At 38.9% G+C, this 24442-nt stretch overlaps 1 protein-coding gene and 1 long non-coding RNA gene across 3 annotated transcripts in view; one reads left to right on the plus strand and one right to left on the minus strand.

Moving 5' to 3' along the window:
* The window catches only part of LOC144471622 (uncharacterized), a 111988-nt gene that overhangs the window by 36690 nt on the left and 50856 nt on the right, over positions 1-24442 (minus strand). The window lies entirely within an intron of this gene.
* Positions 1044-17196, plus strand: LOC144471629 (uncharacterized). 2 transcript variants are annotated; one of them, XR_013494319.1, is made up of 3 exons: positions 1044-1213; positions 1302-1479; positions 16629-17196. It is a non-coding gene; the product is annotated as an uncharacterized LOC144471629 (long non-coding RNA). The 2 variants fall into 2 exon arrangements; XR_013494320.1 differs by lacking the exon at positions 16629-17196 and adding an exon at positions 1543-3309.

Consider the following 24442-nt stretch of genomic DNA (forward strand, 5'->3'; position numbering starts at 1 on the left):
TATTTTGCATAAGAATTGACAGTGTAATAATGGCATTCTCAGACGACATGTTGGAATATTAAAACCTGCACTTTTTAATTTCTCACGGAAAACTGCGCTCGAGTCTACGAAAGTTTCCCAGCGCGTGTTATGGAAAGTGTTGGTCACGCGTTGCGTTTTACAAACGAGTGATTTTCAATTGGTATGGATTTATAAGTGAAAGTGAAACATATTTTTACACGATATGTAGCATGAAGGAAAAATTAAAGTGAAAGAGTTTCAATTGTCTCACAATTTCAATCTTTCGTAAATTCGTATATCGTATATATAAACCTGAACTCTTAATCCATTTGGCTTGAATTCTTAAATTCGTCAAATCTTAAACTCCTGATAGATTTAAAGTTTTCAAATTTCCTTTCTAATACAGATTTTTTACTCAAATTCTTTTTGCAAATTAAAATAATCTTCTTGCAGGTCTTATTCACCATTTCGTAAATTAAATCGATCAATTTGTAATCATTTTTAGTACAATTCGCATTCAATATAAGAAGTGAATGACATTTTATAAATAATTATTGAAGATCAATGAAAATTAATTATTTAGAATGAGATTTATATTAAATTAAAAGACTGTCAGTCCTGATCTATAGAAGGTTAATGCTAGGTTATATCAAATTACGTCAGGTTATTTCGTGATATATCAGGTTATGTCAGATTTCATCGAGTTATGCCAGATTACATTAGGTTACGTCAGATTATGTCCAGATTATGTCAAGGTACAACAAAAATATAACAGAAAAATTCATAAAAAAAATATTTTAAAAAGTATACATATCTTCTATTACACTTTTTTATTCTACCAATCACTGTGATCAGTAAAAGGATTACTGCAACAACTTTCTACATGCAGTGTACACGGTGTCCATGGAAATTCGTGGACAGTTGTGAACAAAGTATTATCGATTGGCCCCCTGCAAAACGGGTGTGACAGCCGGCTGTAGCACGCATCCTATCGAACCGGATGGACATTCGACCGATCGATAACTAGCTCCCTCGCATTCGGATCACATCGCTCTCAATTTGTTCTCCACGGAAGGCGGAATACGATTTCGGAATCGGTCACGAACTGAAACTCGCTGGGGGACGATCCCATCTAGGGTGGAGCACTTCGTCGCAAGATTATTTCGATAGGCAACGTTCGATCCTTGGTACCTCTCGTCAGAACGTCGGAAACGTAATTTTTTGTCACATAACCTAACTTTTCAATTTGAATTAGGCCGAAAATCAAATACTCGAATTTTATGATATTTCTGTAATTGTAGCATGACGATCGATGTACGATCGAACTGATGAAGAACTTTTGAACAGTACTGTATACTGTTATATCTAGCATTTCCGATGGGGAGAGGCTGACACTAGCCCCAACAGATAGTGACTCATAATTTGTCAGTGCGCGCAGAGGATACGAATTTCGGCCCCTAACACGGAAGGTTTCGCACGGTGAGTAATGATTCCTGGAATGACGGTGCTACGAAAGTTTCGCTAATCCTGCTAATAATTCAGAGGACTGTTTATCCGAGTGTACTGAGAGGAACATTTCTCAAAGTTCTTCGACGGTGTACGGAACTATGCAATCTGCTCGTGCAAAAGCTATTCTCAGCTGCGCACAATGTCTACCGCAATAATGTCACCGAATGTCCCACGGTGAAGGAAGTTCGTGAACTTTTTCAATGCGTCAAGTGTTACGTCTTCGTAATGTTTCTAAAAATGCTGTGATCGTTCACGGAACTATGCGCGCTTTGCATGCGAACTATTCTCAATTGCAATAATGTCACTGAATGTCCCACGGCGATGGAAGGTCATTATTAATTCTGTAATAGCGGTTGTAATCAAATCTTCACGGATCATTTATTTTATTCTATATTGATAAAAATATGACGTCGAGGGATTTGCGACATTTGGATTAATGAAGAGATTGAAGAAATTTGTCTCCGTATTTTTTAAAATAATTGGTAGCCCACAGCGGCGTTATCTCGTTTCTAAGTACTTTTATTTTCGCAAATACGAGATATCAAGGAGAAAATGACCTTCGCTGTAGCATAATCAAGAGAATTTATGTATCCCCGACGAAAGCGGGCCAGTCCGTTCGCGATCTTATGAAAAACCTTTTGCCGCGAGGTTCTCCCGTCTTAGAACTGTTACTGTATCTAAGCGATATGAATTATGGAGGTGGTGCGCGCATAAATTGAGGCTTGCTCGCGGAACGATCGTTGAACTAATGCTCATCGGCCTTGACGATCGGTGTTAGGAGCTGCTGTTTCGTGATTTTTCTACGAAAAATTTCTGTTGACCGCGATAAACTGTTACGCAGTCGTCGTTCCCGTGTCGCGCGTTTCCCATTATTCGAATAGCATTCCGAATAAATTCTCCGAATATTTCGAATAACATTATATTCGTATATAACATAATTTTCTTAAATGAACGAGAACTTTGAGAAAAGTACTCGTGACTATTTTTCTTTCGGTTATTATTTCGAATATTATCATTTCGCGAGTCGCGTCGCTTTTTTACAATTTTGATTTATTCAATCAATTTCGAATTAAATTGTTTTTTGGAACATTTGGAAGGTTTATTCGAAGTTTTACTCAGATAAAATTTAATTCGAAGAATTTATTCGCGATGTTTCTCGAATAATATTTGATTCCAAGAATTTGTTCGAACAACGCCCGATCTGTCTCGAGCTTGAAATACGAAACGATTCAATCAGAGGATTTTAATCCCGACGATTAATCACATACCCGTGGACCACCATTATAGATAATACATGCCATCCGATACAAATTGAAATTCGATCCGTATTTAACCTGGTCGCTATCACTACAATGGATATTATATTACACGCTAATTGATCTTGTTCACTGTGCGGATTTTGCGAATTAATTTCCGTTCAAGTTGATATTCAATTAAGGCTCGGTTTGCTATCTATTTTAGAATATTTCCATCGCGATAAAAGAAAGACGTTCCTGGCAGATAATTTTCCACGTTCTCGTATTACGTTCATGCTAAAATGTCGTAGGTTCGATTTCAGTTTCTGCGTTCATTTCAAACGGAATGCTATATAGGAATTCAATGCTTTCATTGACTTTGTAACGGTATTGTTGCAATAAATGCAATAAATGCATATATCTGTTTGTTGTTCGAATTGCATTCGGATGTTGCGAATTAAATTGCTGCGAAGTGAAATTCTATCGGGATAAAAGATCTATCTTTATTATAAAACATATGAAACCAGGCGTTGAAGTAATTTACATAGTTTTATAAAGAGAAAGTGCAAACGGAATAAATAATCTAATTATGCATGTCTTTTTCTTGATCTCATTTATGAAGTCGAATGCGAAATAAAAGTTTACAAAACAGTTTATCTGATAATTACTATCAGGGTTTTTATACAAAATAAAAATAATATCCTCAGGCTAGCGATAATTAACAACAGAAGGACATTAACCCTAGTAGTCTATTATTTATTAAACGATAGTTTCCTTGTTTGTCGAACCAAATTTTCGTAGCTATTTTTAATCTTACAATCTATCGTAACCATTAAGTAAAATTCCGATCTGTTGATCGAGAATGCAGGTTACCGAAATCACGGTGGCTATACTTATATTAAGCCTTTTGAGACGTTTTTATGAATCAGCCGATTTATTTTGGTAATACTCGAGGCGATACCAGATGCCACCGAACAATGTTCCGTTGTTATAGCGTCTGCATACCGGGTGTACTTGATATAAGTGGGGAAACAAAAATCCAACGATCTCTCAATTTTATGGAACACACACACAATTCGGCGACCTGGTGCTTAATATCATATAATGTTTAAAAGTGAAGCAAATAATTTATTCATTAGAAACACGATATTAAATGAAACGTAACCTATAAAGTTTGAAATTGATATAAATCATTTATTTATTAGGGATGCGATATTAAACATTAAATTTATAAACTTTGAAAGTAAGTTTATGAATATAAGATTAAAAAACCATGAAGTTTCTGAAGTAAAGTTTACTTTTTAAAGTGTAACTTTATCAGTCAAAGTTTACCAACGTTTCTACTTTATAGTCTTATTATCAGCAATGGAAAGTATTGTCTTTAGAAATTTTTGTATAAAAATTGAAATGCCCACGAAAATTCATATTTTTCTTACAAAATTCGGTTTTAAAAGGCACGCGATATGTATAACGCAGAATAATCGACTCGAGTGAAATGAATCACACATTCACTGATATTATGTCACTGCGACCATTTGGTCGCCGAAGGTTAAAACGCGGATAACGCGACCGTATCTCGCTCTATAAAATTACTCGGTCGACTATTTTTGGCAGTGGTTGATTTTTATTTTTCGTGGTGCGAATCAACAGTTTTCGAGTTTCTATATCGTATGACCCACTTATCAAGATCTTCTTTAGACCTGTTGCGCCTGAGACGTGATCTCGTAATAGTCCGCAGATGCTTTGCAGATTTCAATTTAGATTAGCGGTGTATATTGTACCTCTAAACAATAGACAATAGATATTTTTACGTCCGTGAAAACTGTACAGGTTAGGCCATTAAAATCTGATGCAAATTTTTCTGTCTAGATCACAGGCACGTTACAGGTGGATACGAGAATTTGTTGGGAAAAAGCAAAGCGGTTTTATAAATTAATTTATGAATTTGTTTATAATTTTGTTCGATTTTCTAATTATGCTACGACAAAACTGTGATTATAAGTCAGTCATCATTCCCAATTTAGCTGCACAAGTTTCAATTTTTAAGGAACTATCATTTACTTGAAAATGCATAATACATGAAAAAATATAATAACGTTGATTAAATTTAGTGAAAGTACTGAGTAACGTTAAGTCAATTATTACAGTTTGGAGAATATTGTAAATGTTCGATTTGGGCAAACCGTAAGCCCAAGCAGTTTACTAGAATGACAAGTCGAATTTATATCGAATTATTACCAACACCGAGCTCAGTTATGTGTTCCACTAGTTTCTGGTTAACAAACTCATTAATTTCGTATGAGCGGATTTAATCTCACGTATGATCGTGTATCCGCCAGCGTTTTCATAACACTTCATGAATCATGCTAGTTTGTTCCCATGATAACCGTAATTCATGCTGGAAAATTTCTTCATAGTAGTACAGAGTTGCATTTACTTTGACTTTAATTGAACCAGACTGATTGTAACTGTACAAAACAATAACAACACAATGGTCGCATAATTTTTCATCTTCTTGCAACCTATTTCACAATGGAAGCATCATTTATCGCTGCTTTTAGTATTAATTTGAAGAACGGATCATACTACGTAACATGATTTTATACATATTTATGTTTGATATATGCCATTATTCGTGTTATTATTGTTATCATTACCGCCATCATAACTATTATTACTATTATTAATATATTTATAATGTTATTAATCAATTATTATATTTTTCCTAATCTTCTTTGTTACAATGTTCAACGTGCATTTGTGCAATCGAAAGGAGAAACGCAAGTGCAATTTAATGGTTCGTTTGAAATTGTCAGAAGTGATATCGGAAAGGGTTGCTTGACGCACTACAGGCAAATTGATCGTCGTCACGCTACCACGTTTGCTTTATGCCACTGAAATTGAACCGGGTTGCATTGTATTCGCTGACAATCAGGCAGAAGATTGCCGAACGTTGTTAGACACTGTAGGAATTCCGTTGGCTTTTGTTGCACGTTATATCGTCTACAAATTACACTCTGCAAGCGGACTATAGTTTTCTGTAAAAGAAACATTTCGCTAGAATATGCGACAAAGTGTTTCTCAGGACTCGAGGAACAAAGGTACAGAAGTTAAATTCAATGTTAACATTGTCGAAGCCTAAATGCGACTAATGTTGCATTAAAATTGATATAACTATTTATTTTCTAATAATATTCTAATCAGTATCCAACTAGTAATTGTAATGGTTTTATAGCTTTAATATATATATATATATACATAATTCTGTAATATTATATTTCCATAGTATTTGTTTAAATAAAGAATGTCTATCTAAAATTTGCTGAAGTTATATTCTAGCAAAGTAAATGTTAAAGCACCGCATGGCATGATCGACTAGATAAATTGTAAATAATAATTTCCGGATGGTTTCTACGTACAATACTGAAGTAGAAAGTTCGCAGCAACTTTGTGGAAATATGATCATAAAAATAAAATATAATCGTGTTATCTCTAGAAAGCTCGGATCAAGCGAAGCAACTTTTTGGAGATCTTCGCGCAGCTTCGTGTCGACCGTGTCACATTGTAATGTTCGATATATCGAGCGCAAAGAGCGATCGATAACTTTTTTTTTTCTTCTGTGTATCACGTTAAATTACGCTTAGCAACTGTAGGCAAGTATTGCGAGGAATTTCAGATACTGTTAGAGAGGATGTGGTAATAGCACGCGAAAGAAACACGCGTTTCACGCATGACATGTGTCTTGGCAGATTTTAGAATACTTATCAGTTGATTTGGATAAGCGAAAGAGAGCATTCGCGACATCGGCAACGACAATTTTTATTTATAGAAACCACGCGAGAAATTTCTTAAATGCCAGCGAAGACGCGTCGCTTGTTATTTATTAATTTATTTGTAATCTTATTTCTTTAATTTTACTAATAATTTTGCTAATATTCGGAGTGACAATAAAAATAGTAATCAAAACTCTCGTTTCACGATCATCATAAAAATAATAATAATTTAAATGCATCGCAGTTTACGGTGCATCTACGATTAGGTTCCTTATTAAGAAAATATAATTCTATCGATAATCAATCAATCGGTCATCCTTCTTATATCGAAAAAAAGATTTCTTTCTTCTTAAATATGTTTCTTTCTTTAATAGTTCCAATGAATTACAAAACAATACACTGTCATTGTTGAATTCTTTCAATTTTTCTGCTGTTTCAAATTTCACTATACCAATTTAGTCATAATTTAATTAAATTTCGTCATAGTCCAAGATGCAACAAAAATTGGCGATTGTCACTTCGCCGTGTTCTCTCGTTAAAAACGAACGGTGCGCGCATCTATGCAGCCGCGCTCGTTAGAGACCGCGCGTATCCGTTGCCGCTAGGTGCATACATTTTCATAAAAATGCGGAGATCCGCTTTCTTTCCTGTTACCCGCCGCGGAACGCGATACCGAGTTGTGTGTTACGCTCTCATGTTAATTCCGGCAATAAAGTCGGGTGTTAAAAACCGCCGCCCGCTCAGGCGCATTCCTGGATCTCCTCGGAGCTTATGGTCCACGGGCGGTTATCGTCTCGCGATTCTGGAAGCTTCGCTTCGACCGAAACTCGTGCGTCTTATCCGCGACAGACACCTCGAGCACAGTGATGAGTGTCCACGATATCGCCAACGAAGTTTTAGAGCCGAAAAGATGCCGAACACGCGTCAAACTTACAACGAACACGGAAAACGTTGCAACAAATACGAGAAAGTTGTAGCAAAAAATTGCAAGGAACTTGAAAAATTTCCAGTAAATGAATACGAAATACTCGTAGAAAATGTGAGGGTTTTGGAAGAAATGCGAGAATATTGCAACGAAGAGGACAAGGCTGCACAGAAAAATAAAGGAATAAGAAAAAAATTTGCGGCAAGGTCGGATATAAATATCGGCGAATAAGAAGAAGAACTGGAGCTTAGTAGAAGCTATAGGAGTCGACGAAAACAGTTTAGGGTCCGTGAATGAATGTTACGGTTTACGAAGGAACGATGACGTCCACGGGAAAAGTTTCAGTTTTACTATGGGAAAGTTGTCGGTCCGCAAACAGATTTTAGCACTTACGCGAAGGCAGGATCGCATTCGAGAGAAGCACGTCTGGTAGTTTGTCTCGAAAGTTTGCCAGTGAGGGAAAGAGTAGAGATGGCGGAAAATAAGAGTGCCGGGGGCTTATGGACACCATGACGAAGACCCGAGTGAAGGCGTGGATAAAGTTTGAATTACTTGATGCATTTATATAAGCCGTAAACACAAGTTAAATGCCATCTTCGTCGTATAACGCGTTTCTGGTTACTGATAAAAATAATATTTACAGCATTTAGGTTACTGACAAAATAATATTTACCGTGTTTAGGTTATTGATAAAATAATATTTGTAGTATTTAGGTTAACACAGAGTAGTTCCGGAATTGTTTCAGTACGACGAACGAAACTCGCGGCGAAAGATTGTTCCCTATTTGGATTTAGGTTCTCCCCCTCGCACGAACCGCATACATCATCGTCGCTCATTTTTCCCCTCGCGTCGAACATCGTCAAACGCTATACGATGTTGCAGCTCGAGAAACCTTGGACCCATCTGTTCCATCGAGTTTCCTTTTTTTCACGCCATTACCCCCATACCGGCGCCGTAAGAACTAAAACGTTTCAACTTATGGATACACCTAAGTATTTCGAACATTTGAAGTGCTGTTTCTATGGAAAACCAGATTATACCACGAATACGATTTTTACAACGAACCAAGAGTCCGTTACAGAATAAATGTAATTGTCATAAACGATCAAAATACGTTAGTTGCTTATTTTTATCGACAATCAGGAATCCACTATACCATAAATATTTTTATCGACATTCAGGAATGCGCTATAATGTAGTTTCACGAATAGAAGTTTCAACTGAACCCTTTATTACATGCATTTCTATGACAAGTTGAAGAAATATATTAGACTGTTACTGTGCTCAAGTAATAACAACGAGCAAAGGAAAGAAATTTAAAAAAGAACCGTGTGAGAAAAACATTGCAAGTTTTTGTTTCATACGAAGATCACGAAAACAATGTTATTAAACAATTACCGACATCTACCGGCGCTGGTTATAAGTACAATATGTTCCGCCATCAGAATACTCGCAATTTTTAATTTTTGCTTAGCTCTTTAAATTATGGAATATTTAACATTGAGTTTCCAACGGGGTCCTCCGAGCTTTGGGAATTTCGAGTAAAATAAATAACATAAAATTCCCTGTTACGGATCTAATATATTTTCGATACAGAAGCGTATCGGATTACTTTCGCAAAAATTCGCCCCGACCGATTCCGGTGGAAAAATAGAATGAAAGTGGCGAGGCAGTTAGAATGCAGGAACGAGTCCGACAGTAGTGATGCATATCCCTGATCGTATCGCTAGGATATCGGTCGAAAGAGGAGGCGCTGCTTTCACGACTTACAGGTCAGGAGACTGGCGTCGCGTCCCATGAAGCGTTCGCGAAATTCGCCAATTAGCTCGCGGCTCGTAGCGAACGCGATGTGTAACAGGAAGTAAAATCGAGACTTCGCCGAGAAAGGTGGCCGCGAATTTTCCTCGGTCCCGTAACTCTAGGTGCGCGGACCGCGGACCGCAGAGCGGCGACGACGATGGACGCCGTGCTTAATTGCATTTTGCGCTGTTGCAGCAAAATGCTGCGAGATATCCCGGCTCTCTGCCGGAGCCAGGAATGAAAGCAGAGCGAATGCGGTAAGCCGCAGCCCTTGTAACCTAACACTGTGCGGCCGGGCAACAGCCCGAAGAAAAACAACGAAAAAATCGACCCAACCGCCGCGTCGCGTCGCTCGAAAAACCGATCTTGGAGCACCCGGCTGAAAAGTGTTCGATGTCCTCAAAGTCTACTGGCTGTGTCATACAACCGGGTCTGGTGGTTCTCAGAAAACCAATGAGAGAACAACGAGCATTTTGTACAAGTATACCGGGCGCCATGTGGTTTACCATGTCGAATGGCATATCGTTATTAAAGGTCACGTGCAATAAGAATAATTCGTATTGCACTGTAGATCGTCGGTAATCTGACTTAGTCAAGGAAATACGTTTTCAAATAACAGATAAATTATCTAATTATTATCGAAATGATCGATAGCTAAATTAAGTACTTGAGAACAATGTAAATTTTTACAGTATTTGTAGATATTTTTGGGTCTATTTATTTCGAATCAGAGATCATTTGGAAGAATTTGTAGATATTAGAAGACTAGAAGAGAATTATTTTTTCAGACGAAACAGGAATAATTTTATAACTTTGTTTAATGTGTTTTTTTTTCGTGTCACTCTTATGATTGATAGTTGCATGATAAAGTCAAAGAAAGTTTAATTCACACAATAGTTTCTGAAAAATAATATTAAACATTTTACTAATTCGTAAAACGCGGAAGTTGGTGAAAATGAATTTTATTTAGCAACTACTATAGTATGCATCGACATATAAATAATATTTTAAGCTTGATTTAATGGAATAATTTTTGGGTCACTTGATAGAATTTAGAAATGTAACGACAAATTATTTTCAACTCTGAAAATGATATCGAAGTTGAAACAGTACAACTGCTTTATTGGTTCCACGTAATCTGTGTACACTAGTTTGGTGAAAGCGAACGATAAATGAGTCGTAACACGATAAGGGCGTGAAAAATAGAAATTTTATGATTTCGTGGTAAAGGTATCAAAAGAACGTAAATTCTGTATAAAATTGTTGAATAGACGTCATCTATTACACTATTACACTATTCAGTTGCACTTTTGACAGAATTTCATTGTTCACAATTATTAAAAATAAAATACACGTCAATCACCGCAACAAATATTTTCGTTACCCTTAATATTAAATTGGAATTGATATATTTTTAGTATAAAGTCATATTTATGATATAAACGAGCAATCATAGGCCGGAAATATACCTATGGATTCTCATAAATTGTTCTATATTTCATCTGCATTCGTAATATTTGATGCCTATACTAACTGACCCATAAATTATTGTACGACTGTTCTCCACATATTACTGTAATTTTCTGATTGAAATTTTCTGACACTGGTCCACTAAATGGCGAAAAATTTCACTTTTGACATGGCCAATCGATGAAATTACAATTATGCATTGTATATTGTCGAGACACCCCTACATAATTCAAAAGTTTCACAACACTTTCGAGATCCGGTTTGAAAAACTTTCTCCGTATCCCAGTGCCGTTTACGGATAATCATTTGCAGGAAAAAGCGCGAGAGTTAATATCGATAGAGGGGAACTGAAAGAATGCAGGTGCCAAGGCAGTTAAAAAAATATTCGCAAAAATATACATTTCAAATATACATTACAATAATTATAGAACCATGCATCAGAAAATTATTCTCCAAACTGATTGACTAAATAATTCAATATCTACATTTTTTGTTGAAACCTTTGCAGACAAAATATAAAAAAACTTTCATCCCTTAAGTAGGAATTAGGGGCGGGCGGATACCTAATATTTTGGGTTCTGGTCGGGAATTTTACTTCGGTATTATCTGGATCCCGAAAGTTTGCAATCATTGGATTATGGATTTTTATTAAAATTTTCCAAGACGGTTACAAAAACCAGAAATTAATAAAAAATAAATGGTTTCTTCTAATAATGTCGACAAGTGGAAAATAATGTATCAATAACATTTAATAAATGCATAATTATATCTCCTACCCTCAAAATAAAAAATAAAATTACATTATTCCTCGCTAAATATTTGAAAATATATTTGGTAAACTTGTATACCTAATTACACTGACATCGTACCGAAGCTGGAATTTAAAATTCGATTCGGAAGTCATAGCTCCGGTATCCGCACAACTCTACTTAACAGCTCCAAAATAACACAATACCGGTCACAATGTCAGATCCTTTCGATCAGAATCATTTCAGAAACGAAGAGAGTGATTCGACAATTTTTTCCAAGCCCGAATTACTAACGTTGAGCCGAAAAGAAAAAAAAATGGTTTCTCATACACGTCTCCGTAATTACACCGTGAGCAAGGTTTAATGACATTTTTTATCTCGGAAAAACCGGCAGCATCTATGACGAAGGATTGACAGTTGGGCTAGCGACTCGTTAATTACCGTCACTGTACCCGGGTAACACCGTTCCATCTCGTTATTTCGAATGCACGTGAATAAGATAGAATCGGAAAGGGATCCGGCCGGTGCGGCGCGGCACGGCTCGGCACGGCGTGATGGTGGTAGGCTCGCCGCGCCGGCCGGTGAGATTCACGAGCGCATAGAGCCCGACATACATATGTACATATTCCACCAGCGATTACACTAGCACGGCGTGAACACTCGGGGGGTAGATATCCTTCACGTAATCGAAAGGAACAACAACGTAACGTAACGTAACATAACGTAAAGTAACGCAACGTAACGTAACGCAACGAAACAGAATCGAGAACAGGTGAAAACTCACTATATCATATACCGGCACCGGGAAACGTGGTCCAGACAGGTAGCCGTCACAGAAAGAACACCACTCGACGAAGAGCCGGCTCTCGGTCGGTCAGCTGGGTAAATTGTTCGCGACCGGTGCTGCGGCTTGTTCGCTTGCGTGCGCAGATTCGGGCCGGTTCCCCTCGCGTTCGCAAAACGATCGTACGAGGGCCCCGTTTATCGGAGCAACACGGCTAGACAAGAGGAGAATTCTTGTAGATTTGAAACAGCGGGCGTGGCGTTTCGCGACCGACTGGCAGACTGCCGGCCACCGGATGTCGCCACCAGACCGTTGCCGATGACTCACGCCACCCTCGTCGGCTCTCGGCTTGATTGGTCCTTTCGCAACCCCCACCCCGAGCCCACGGTCATCGTTCGAGGACCCCCGTCTCGTTCCCTCTTCGCCCCTCCAGCGCTCCCCTCCAACGCGATCTCCTCGTGTGCCCGCTCGCCTGGCCTCTACCGTCTGCCCGGCGTTCGTGAAGATAGCGATCTGGTACGTAGCGTGCCAGGATCCGTGAAATCGCTGGATCTTCGAACGTTCAGCACACCAAATATCCAACTTACGCGCGTACGACGCGTGTTTGCTGGACAGCTTTGACGGATGCTGAATTTCAATGTTTGCGCTGCCACCGGCTTTATACCTGTTTCGTCGTACCGTGGACGCCTATAGGCGTCGGCATACTTAACCCTCTAAGCGACGACGTGCATCGTTCTTGAGAAAACTCGATGGAACTACACTTGAGAAAGTGTTGTTTTCATTATATCTTTTAACAGATAACAGTTTCATTTCTTATTCCTTCTCTTTTTTCGAATCGGGTTTTATCAAATTTTATGAAAACTATACTGAATAAATTTGGCACATTTCGTTTAGATACACGCAGTTATTCTGATCGGACACTAAGAGGGGGTAAGCTAACTTTTGTCGTCTGTCGACGAATCTTATTAGAATTAATTAAAGCGTTTCTACCATTTCAATATAAATGTTAAAAATGCTCGCAGATCATCTCCTTGTTTATTAGCGTAGATTGAACTTTACGATTGAACTTTGCCGTTAATAATTTATTAGAGAAAATATGAATTCTATTAACTCTGACGCGTTTCCCAGTAATAGTTGCACAAAAGCTGTTCCCATTTTCACTTTCCATTTTAATACTTATACGTTTCTCCCGTTTCCTATTTCTGTGTACGATACGCATGTACACAGCAGAATCTCTGATTTCTTTATGACTGTGTTGTAATTCCTTGAATTTCTTTAAATTATGACATCACAGACGTGCAATTTCATTGCAACTATTCTCGAGTTGCATGGAGCGGTTAATTCTACAAGTAATTTTAAATAACATTTTAATTTTAAGTACATCGTAATAGAATTCAATTTAATTTAACAGAATTACAGAAGCAATGATATGAATTAATTTTGAATCTCTTGTAATTGTTTTAATTATTATGATGAAAATTGCACGCCGAATTGAGTACACGCAGCCATGCAATATGTAGAAGTATGTTACCATTTAAATTTCAATTTTATCAAATTGGAACTCGCCGTATATTTTAAACATTCCAAGCGCTATTATTTCGTAAAATGAAAAGTCAATCGCTGTTCACATTCTCCTCTACGAGTTCCTCAGAGCACGCTGTCCGTAAACGATATTTTTACGATTTCTTTGCCTCGTCTAATTCTTGCCACACAAATCCAAAGTAAACCTTATAATACGTGAGAACGGAACTGAGTTTGAGCATAGCAAACATCTGTATACCGAGTCCCAGAATTCCCTACGAGCACGAGCGCGTGTGGGACGAGAGAGGGCACATAATCGTTAAGAATGGAAATAAGTCAAATAAGCCGTTCGATCGCAGCTCGTTAAGAACTTTCCCTCGTTGCATGATGCGGCATTATGCTCGAAAAGCTGGCCAAAAGCTGATCTCAAAGTTTTGTCAAGAGAAGCGCGCGCCTGTGCGCGAAACAACACTATAACAAGATAATTAACTAAAACAAGCAAGCTATCTACGACCGCCTGGAAATTATAGAAAAATTTCAGCAACAAATCATTGAGACACGTAACAGATTAGTAGATGAATAATAGTGACGGAAATTCTGGACATTTAAATCGCATATTCAAATCGGCATGACACGTTATCCTCAATGTATTAAAACCATTGTAGAAAGAAATCTGTACGTAGTTCCTGTTCCGCAGAATTTATGCAGAAAGTTTCCATTCCGCATAAAGATCCGCCGCGGCGATCATAATTGTTGCAACAAGATGCGCGATGGATAACGGCGGAGCTTTGTAAAAGTCGAGATAAGGAAATCTGGAAACCGGGAAACTCGATTTCTGGAACGGAAGATGAGCGGAACCTCTCGGAAGGATTCGCATACTCGGTGGCCAGTGCGCGGCTCATGCATATTGATACGCGGAATGCTCAAACAACTTTCGTCAATCCACTCCTTCTGGATTAGCGTTCAGCATTCTGGACGCGTTAGGGGAATAATGGTGTTCCCTCGTGCCGTAGACCATGCGTCACACTGCCCCCCTTCGTCTCTCGCTGTACACATTTACCGGCCCCTGCTATTTTTGCCCCCCCCCCTCCCCCTCTCCCCCTCCGGTACCCGTTGCTCATTGTTATTACAGCGTTCCGTTTATTCCGCGTCTATTTACATATGGATGGCGTTGCCGTATACGTTGCGCGGGACACGTCATCTAGGACGATAAGCTCTGTAAAATTTTGCGATCGGCATCCTCGACGCTTTTACGAGACCGATTAATAGAGCGTGAAATTGCTAAGCATCCGCAATTCCATTGCGCCGCGCCAAAGGAAAATGTTCCTCGCAGTCCACCGAATTATCGGTACCGGAAGTCGTAGCCTGTCCGCCGCTACTGTGCACACGGGAAGGACAGGTGTTGTTCTCAGAACGAATCGATCTCTTTATTTACCACGCCGGCTAAATCGTCCGTGGTCTACGCGTCTTCGCGTACAAAGTGGCTCTCGTGAAACTGTTCCGAACAGGCTTTTGACACTTTAAACTGCCACGTTACAATCGCGAACATTCCATGGAGTTAAAGTGCTTCGTTTAATCGAGTTAAGATTGCAGGGTTAAGCTGCGTGACGTCGTCGATTCATTTTTCAACGTTCTTACCGTCTGCGGATCTTGATTGAGGTAGGAGAATCCAGTAAATTATGGTTGGCTGGGTGCATACGAAACGTCGAATGATTATTACGTGTGTAGATGTTTGTCCTTCCTGCCTGCTTCGAGTTCGTTGTTTACGACACAACTTCTTTCACAGTCTTATCGTGTATATCGCCGGCGTCATACTGTTTTCTTTTTGTTTTGACGAGAAGAATATTTTTACAGTTCTGTACTTTTGTCATTTGTTTTGAATTTTTTCAGCTGTTCCAACATAAGTGTCACAGGTTTTTCACTGCGTCGGTGTAGCCTTTTTTCGATGTAAATGTTAAATATGACAAGACTGATGGGAACATGTAAAACTTTGAAAGGTTAACCGCTTCTCTTCGCGCGCGAATGTTCAATAGAATTTAATAGATATAAATGTTTTGCTGCATACGATATATATATATATATATAATTGTTAAAGTAAATTAAAATATATTTCAAACTATATTTGTGACTATATTTTAAATTTTATGTATACATATATACATTTACGTAAATATTTGAAGAGTGAAAATGATAAGTTAGTCCTATCACTATAATAGATGGGTTTTATCATCACTCAGACATAATAATAGCCAATTCAGTCTTCAACCAGTCATCAGAGTCATCAAGTCCTGTCTAACCAGTAGAAATCCAGGAAAATCCAATTTCAATCATTTCTTCGTGCGAATGCATTCTTCACGCATTATTCGTTCATTAAATTGATGAAGAACTATATATGGACTTTAGAATCGTAGAATTGTTGTCATATATACGACGGAATAAAGTAATTTAGATCCCGATAAAGACATGTTTCGACTCATAAACGACCGAACTTAAATCGGCGAACTCGTCAGTTTCTAGTGATAAAATAAAACAAAATGGCAATAATATTAGTGGACTCATTTTCTACGAAATAATCAGTGTTCATAGAATTAAGATAATCACCGGTTGCGCTGACTATACGAAACGCGGTGAACCGAGCTACGATAATATTCGGTGTCACACATTTTGTTCCTCGGTTAATTGAAGCCTTCGCCGAGATAACGAGCGCCCGCCCAGTTTCTGTTCCGACGATTAAGTCCCATCGAATTACTTTGTCCGCGGAAAAATTGTGCTTCAGGTTTGCGGCGCGCTTCGCGAGCCGACGATAAGCCAATAACGACGATTCGCGCTATATTAATAATACCAACGTGTTATTATTACAGGTACACCGGCATTTTCCGCGTACGGGGTGGACCAGCCGGACGACTTATGGCGCACGCACGTGGCGTATCGTTTAAACGGCATTAAAAAATATTGACGGTAATCGCGGGCGTGCGGACTCCGCGCTCCTCCGGGCTCTCGTACGGGCGTGCACTACACGGCGCTGTCGAATCACCATAAATGAAGAAAGCATGTAATAAATTCAACGATATGAGACAGTACTACATTTACGACGATCTCTCCTGGAATCATGAGAGTTTCTTTTGGCAACCCTCCTTGTTCGGAGATCGTGACCGAAGAAAAAATCTGTCGGATAATCCCTTCTGCCTGGAGAAACTGAAAGGACAAACGGCGTCCTTTTATTGGCCTGTATGGGTGGTTCGGAAACACAACGTCGCTACTGTATTATCGTCGCAACACACGGGTTCTATCTGCTGTATTTCTCTTTAAATATTTTCGAAATGTTTTTTCTGTAACAGAGTTTCATAATATTTACAGAGGAAATATTTCAAATATTACTCTAAATAATAGATTCGTCACGATTCAAATAAAATGGTATTTTAAACGGGACATCGAATTTCAGTGAATAATATATTTTATAGAGAATATTCTCATTTATTCTACGGACATTTTTGTCAGGTTTTTGGAAAACCAAGTTTACTCGCCCAAAGGACCAGAAATTCTTTGGAAATGGCGTTTACGCTTTAGAAATTTATTGGGAAGAGCGTGCCGAATCGAATAGACATCTTTCACTGTTCAATCAATAATCCGGTATTCGATTTGCAAAGTACCCGCGCTGAAAATAATATTTGCGAGAAAGGAGTGTGTAAAATGGGACGCGTAACAATTACAAGTTTCCTTTGTCCGAAGACCACGGTGCACTCGGTGTAACTCTTTGTGAGATTAATAACGGGAGAAGGGATTACTAGCAAGAAGAAGGTATCGCCGCGGAGGAAGAGGAAGAGAAAGGGAGGAAAGGGCTATCCGGGCTCGTCCGTGAACAGAAGTCGTACCGGTTTCTGGTCCCTGATGCACACTTTATACGAAGAAGTGGAATATAAAATCCACGAGGTTTTTATCGCGCCGAACACGGCGTGGATCGCGAAAGAAGTGTTACAACGACGTTAAACTGATAAATTGATCGCGGGGTTTATATCGGATTGTCCCGACAGTCTTTCTGCACGTTTTAAGGTCGTTTCAACAAACATTCCGTTCGTGTATGAAAGCTTTTTTTCTCTACAGATTACACGTCCGTAAAATGTTACCACCCGCAGCGTTGATTAAATTGAGATAGAATTTCCTATGCGACATTGATCTTATTCAATCAGTCTAAATTAGCATAATTAACACAAAGTAATATTAACATTAACATTCGAAAATTATTATAAAAAATTATTATTATTATAAAATAGTAGTAGTAACCATCGATTTGATATTATATTCGTATCAGGCGAATACCATTCAGATCGTATTATTTACACGATACTTGCATTACGTTTGTATTATGCAATAGATCATGTAAAGATCATGGTAGTTCAAACATGTAACAAATTAAATTAGAAATTGAAACGGTTACGAAACAAAATGAAAGAGAGATTGAAAGACTTCATACAGCATTAGCGTATATTGAAAGAATAAAATCAAAGCAACAAAGTTGTCTGATTCATGCACACACGATGCACTTTATATGTCAGATGCACGCATGTAATAAATAAATATAATACAGACTGTTGAAGATCTTGTTTCATTAGATACGTTCTAGGTCTCCCATGAAATTAATAGAATTAATTCGAATATTACAGTATTAATATTCTAACAAAATAATAGAAAACTGGAAGCCTAAAAGAATGTATGGAATACTATGCTTCGCAGGGTCAGAAATAGAACATATTTTCGGCAGCTTCGAATATCGTTTTTCGTTGTCGTGTGCCGACCAACGGTTCCCTTATCAGGCCGACCGATGTGTACATTTTTCCGAATTAAAACGCGAGCCGCCATCGGCTATTAGATCTACAAACAAAGACCGCTAACGAGTACGTCTGCTATCTGACAATTACATTAAGAGAACCGTGGGGGGAGGCATTAGGGGGCGAAACGTGGCTCGAAACTGCTGAACAACGACACGTGGCGGTATTGACTTGTGTAGGTTTCTGCTTTGCACGTATGTGGGCGTGAACGTCGGGCGTGAAACTTGAATTGACTGACCTTTATCTTCCTCGACCGGCGTCGAGGCGCGCCAAGGAATTATGAGTTTCATTTAATCGGAACGATATAAAAGAGTTCGATCCGTCAGCGGTGCTCCTTTTAACATTTCCAGGTCTCGGGGGAGTTTTCTCATGCTTTGGACTTTACGTGAGAATTACCGTAACGTTATTAACGACGCAATTAATGTGTCTTGTTACGTAATAGTGACAAGACTGGATTCACTTAAGTAAGAATTTTCTCATTTTTAGCTTCAACGTTTAGAATTAGCGAGTCTAAAGTAAAGTATATTGCTGTACGACAATGATAAGATTCGATTTAAGTCGGAATTCTCTGATTTTCTTCATTTAACAATAAAATTATCAATCCCTCAAATGGTTGCATATGTTTGAATAAAGAAGTGCATCTAAAAGTTCATGAAGTGTTAAACAATGTTCAAGTTGTGAATTGCTGGCAGGCGTAAAACGAAAAACTTGTATAACAAGAACATTTATAATTTAGTTGTATATGCGATTTTTATGCGTTTATGGTAAAAATAGATAAATGAAATGCAGAGTAGCGAAGACACAAGGAGCAGCACTGTTAAAAGTTAACTGTCTCAGAGTTAATTGCTTTGTAATATGAATTAACTGTTTGTAATTAATTATTTTGATAGTTGATTATTTTTGTTAATATTTTATAAAAAGTTCTGGAATAGCAACCGAACGCAAAATAGTTTCTCTGTTTGTGAAGCCCCGAATTAAAGTCCTATTGTTCCATGGAAGCAGAATCAGAGACAAAGAGGCGAAAAATTTATTCATACGTCGCCTCAGGGATGTATCTGGGTGTTTGTAGACCTTAGGCACTTTCCAATCCGCTTTACCACCCTCAATTCTCACCCTTGTGACCGAACCCTCCTAGAGCTACAATTTTATAGGGCTTAATCCGGATCATATACAGTGTGCTCATCGCAATACCGTGTACGATTCTAAGAGTTTCTGAGGGTTTAACGAACAAAATGTTTCAAGCAAAAAATTGCTCTTTAATCATCGAAAGATAAGATCACCGAACATGCTTCTTTTTTGTAAAAAGTTCAGGTTACCTTATTCATTACCACGCCATTTTTATGTAATGACCAAGTGATCCCTTATTAACTTTGATTTCAGAAAAGACGAGATTGCAACAGTTTAAATTGTCTACTGCACAGTAGTGTAGGAGAGCGGAAAGGAGAGAGTGGAAACTTTTAATCTCCTATTATAACTAAAAGACTGTTGATATTATTTTTGAAAAATTTTTCCGATCTTTTAGTTGAAAATCCTAGTCGTGAAAGAAACACCCCTTCCAAAATTTTAGATTGGTTATAGAAGTTGAAAGAGCATCGCTGAATACCTGATGTTAAATATTAAATATTATCACAGGAACAGTTAATAATTATTTCGAATCTCTCAGAATTGTTTCAGAGCCTCCATAATTTTGTTAGACACTTTTGAACTGTGGCACACCAAATCAAAATTTCTATCCATAGTTATCTCGGTGTATTTAGTTTCCCAGATTTCTGAAATAGGATCCCCACGATAAAACTAACGCTAACAATGAGTCACTGTTGCCGAATAAGCACTATCAACAGGCCGTCGAAGGCTGCCGGGGGTAGCTCCCAACCCTGGACTCTGGTACACCGTCGTTCCATCTCGTGCTTCTTGACAAGTGTCTACAGGCGCACGCAGCACGTCTGTCAAATGGGCAGGCCAGCTGGCACGAAGCAAACGTGGAACTTATATCTGGTGTGATTCATTGTCGGGCAAATGGCCTTGAACGGTCAATTAAGTTCAGGCCGTCTATCGCTCCATATGGTGGAAACTGACCGCGTCTTCCGCAACAGAGCATATGTAAACAAAGTAGTAGGAATTTGTAAAATAAAACGTACGCTACTTAGCATTATTCGGCAAAGTAGGTGTTGCCACGATCGATGGTCGATTGTTTATCACAACTGGTGGCCTTCCTGGAACCCCAAAAAGAAAAATCGGGTCCCCTCGTAATTCGAAACTGTTATGCTTGTGCCTCACAAGACCAAGCACTTATACGATGTGTATATTTTCCTATCTTAATTTCCATCGCTTCTAAGAACATTGATTTGTTTTTGTCCATGCACAAATATCGTATTGTGGGTAATACGTAATATTCCAATAACACGTTCCAAAATTATTTTTGTAGATATCGTCAAAGCTTCGATTAAAAATATTGTTGAAAGTGTAACAGTTATATCAGTCACAAAACTCAATTTCATATGCAAATTTTTTGCTAAAAGCCAAAAAATTATTTCAGATTTGCAGCTGAAATGGCTTCGAGTGCAAAGGGTTAAAAGTATAGAGAGTTTATAATGACATCTTTGGTGTCATGATCCAGAATCGGACGTCGATGTTCTCTAATCGTCGGTAGAAACGCCAAGGGCGCGAGGTAAGAGACTGGCTCAAGGACACATGTTAATTTCATGGCGCTTTTTACGAGACGCCACAATCGCGATGAATCATAATTGCCGGTTAAACAACTATTTGCGCTTTTCAATGTTCTGCATGAATTGTTGCTCGGCGTTCAGATCGTATCATTAAACAATCACGGACACGTCGAGTTAAGGAACTGGATCGTTCAAACAACTGTTTGATACGAGTGTCTGTGGACATTTTATACATATCAAGGAATGATTATAAACCAAAAGAAGATAATAAACACATACATAGATAGAAGTATGTATTTAAAGACTATTTCAGTGATTCCTATATACTCTATAAGATAATCAGAAAATGCAGTTTACTGTAGACATTTAAACACCGTTCAATCGTGCAAACGTACAAAATCGACAAAATTACAGTGCATCGTGCACCGTAACTAAAAATCTTCCAAATTATGCACTTTTTAGCAACGAAAAGGACAGGCTCTTCAACTTTCGGATGCATCTACAAAATCAAGCGTAATGTAACCCTCTGAAGTGTAGAGCGTCGATAAGAAGCAGCCGGATAAAGTTGCACATGGGGCACGTCGAAGTGCACGCCATGCATCCTAACGAAACTTCATGGTAATTGTCGACGTTTTCTCAGTGAACATGTAGGAAAGTTGTTCAATTTTCAATGAGTTTCGGGAATTCGACGTTATCGGCAAGGTTCGGTCGGGCAGGGGGTTACAAAATCGATAATAGACGGTGCGATGAAGTTGCACGCGGGGCACGTTTGGTGTGCATCGTGCACTCGCAGCTTCCCCGAGCAACAGCTGCGAAAGGAATCGATGGCCCATCGAGTTCGAGGAACGGGCAGAGCGGGTCAAACGTGACGCAATATCCGGACGACTTCTCGCGAGGTGGAAACGCCGCTCGCAAGGGAACCGGCGCGGCGGACCGTGCAGACACCACACGTCGATCGCTTCTTCTTCTGTTCCCCGTTATTCTCGCGGCGACTTCCACCGTCTCGCTTCGGCCCAAGTGCATTGCCACATTGCATTCCCCGGGAATGAATCATTAAGAACCTGACGTTGATACGCGAAAACGTGCGATCGCCGGTTTCTCGCGACTTCGTCCAGACGCCGCGCCACCTCCACGAGCATGTCCGCGCGTGCGCGTGCGCGCGAGTCTCCTCGAGGGGAAAAGTTCGCGGGAGAAAGCATCGTTTTTCTAATTGCGATGGCTGACTCGATGCTCTTCGGCATTATCCAAGCCGCCTTGCGTTGTTCGCTGACGCCGTGCACCTTTACAGATTTTACAGGCCAAATACATCGCGTCGCGAATCATACTTAACTCTCTCAAATCGAATTCATCCTTTCGCAAAGCATATTTGTTTTCCAAATAAAACTCGTCCATTTGCTGGTCACTTTTATCTCTTTTTTAGGTCGTATTGTTTGTTGTTATTATATTTATACCTGTTTTTGGATATATTTCATCCTTTTTTCTATTCATATCTTTTTTAAATTAATTTCACCATTTTGCAGATCGCGTTATTTTTATTAGGTCGCATTTACTTTCTTTAATAATAACTTTCACACTATTTACTTATATTCTTTCAATAAATTCTGTATCATTTCTGTCCTGAATTTCATCCACCTATGCACAGAGCTTAACAGTTCATCGACCGGTAGCCTATAAATCGGCTTTTCCCCCCGATCGGAATCGATTGCCATGGTAACCCTTAATTTGTTATCTATTACTGAAATAAATGTATTAAATTGTACTACAAGCCTCAATATTATTATATAAATTTTTAAATATTAAATACCTTTTGCTATTAATAAGACAAATAAAATCAACATAGAAACGAAAATTTTTACCATCGGTTGACCGGTCGATAAAGCGTTAAGTAGCATTGATATTTTCAATCGCGACACAGCAAAAGTCAAGGCTACCACCATTTTATGCAGTCCACTTCGCTCTCACAAGCTACGAAAATTATGCGGTCGCGTGTTCGAACACTTTGGCATTCCGTCTCTCTGATTCGGGTTTCCGCCAGGCTCGGCGATATTTTCGAGGCATAAATCGGGCTCGTATAATGATCCCCGAACATTAGAAGCGTGCACAGGTAAATAGGAAACTGGACAGCGCAGAGAAAGGCGTTTAAACTCGGACAAGCTTACTCACTCGGCCATGAATGCGCCGCATTTTCGAATTCTTTGCCGTCGCGCAAAGAAAAAGAGAGAAGCCGCGCTCGCGAGCGCTCCGCGCGCACACGCACACACACACACACACACACACACACAGCGAGAGAGTAAAAAGCAAGAAGGAACAAGAAAAAAAAAGATAGAAAATCATAGGCAATATTACGGCCATTAAACTGGCTAGAAACGCGCGGCAAGGTAGAAAATACGAGGCAGATGAATTGCAGTTCTGTCGATCCAATTTGAAACTTTTCATGGGGCTGCTGTTTCTACGTAAATTAGTCCATGAAAGTTGCGAATCATTTGAATCGTTTCGAACGTTCCACTTTTTTCACCGAGCCACAGCAAAACGTCAACGTAATATCGATTTCGAGCCGTTCTTCTCTTTTTTTTTTTCAAACGATAATTTACCGACACGATCGATCGTTAAATAGTTTTTCGGTAATTTCTTCTGTTACATTTTCTCGGAGACGACTATGTTAATTAACATTAGCACTATCAAAACCATTCAAAACGACTGGTTTCTATTTTTTCACAGTTCCTGACGCGACCGAAAAAGGCAACGAAAAATAGGGAAATATTTGTAGAATTTTTTGAAATTATTTCTTGATTCGAGCATCTATGTTAATCCTTTACTGTCGATGGCTTTGGAGCCATTTAAAAGTTATCTTTTGGGTCTGCGAAAGGATTATTAATATTATTAATTAGTGAAAGATAAACACGACATCTGTAGAAGGTTACATTTGTAGCGCGAAATTTGAATTTGTTTCATGTAGTAATAGAATACAGCAGAGATGTGTAAACGGAAAAATTCTCTACACCATAGCCGCCATTTTGACGCTTGTCCGAACGCCTCTGCATCAACTTACTGCAGTCATTCAGGATCGAAGGTAGCAGAACGCGCCGCTAAAATTTCGTCAGCTAATTTCCGTGCACATTTTCCTGTGGGAAACGCACGCATCGGATCCAAATTCGTTCGATCCAATAGAACCAGAAGACCCGA

This window comes from Augochlora pura, chromosome 6 (genome assembly GCF_028453695.1).
Source record: "Augochlora pura isolate Apur16 chromosome 6, APUR_v2.2.1, whole genome shotgun sequence".
Classification (NCBI taxonomy): Eukaryota; Metazoa; Arthropoda; class Insecta; order Hymenoptera; family Halictidae; genus Augochlora; species Augochlora pura.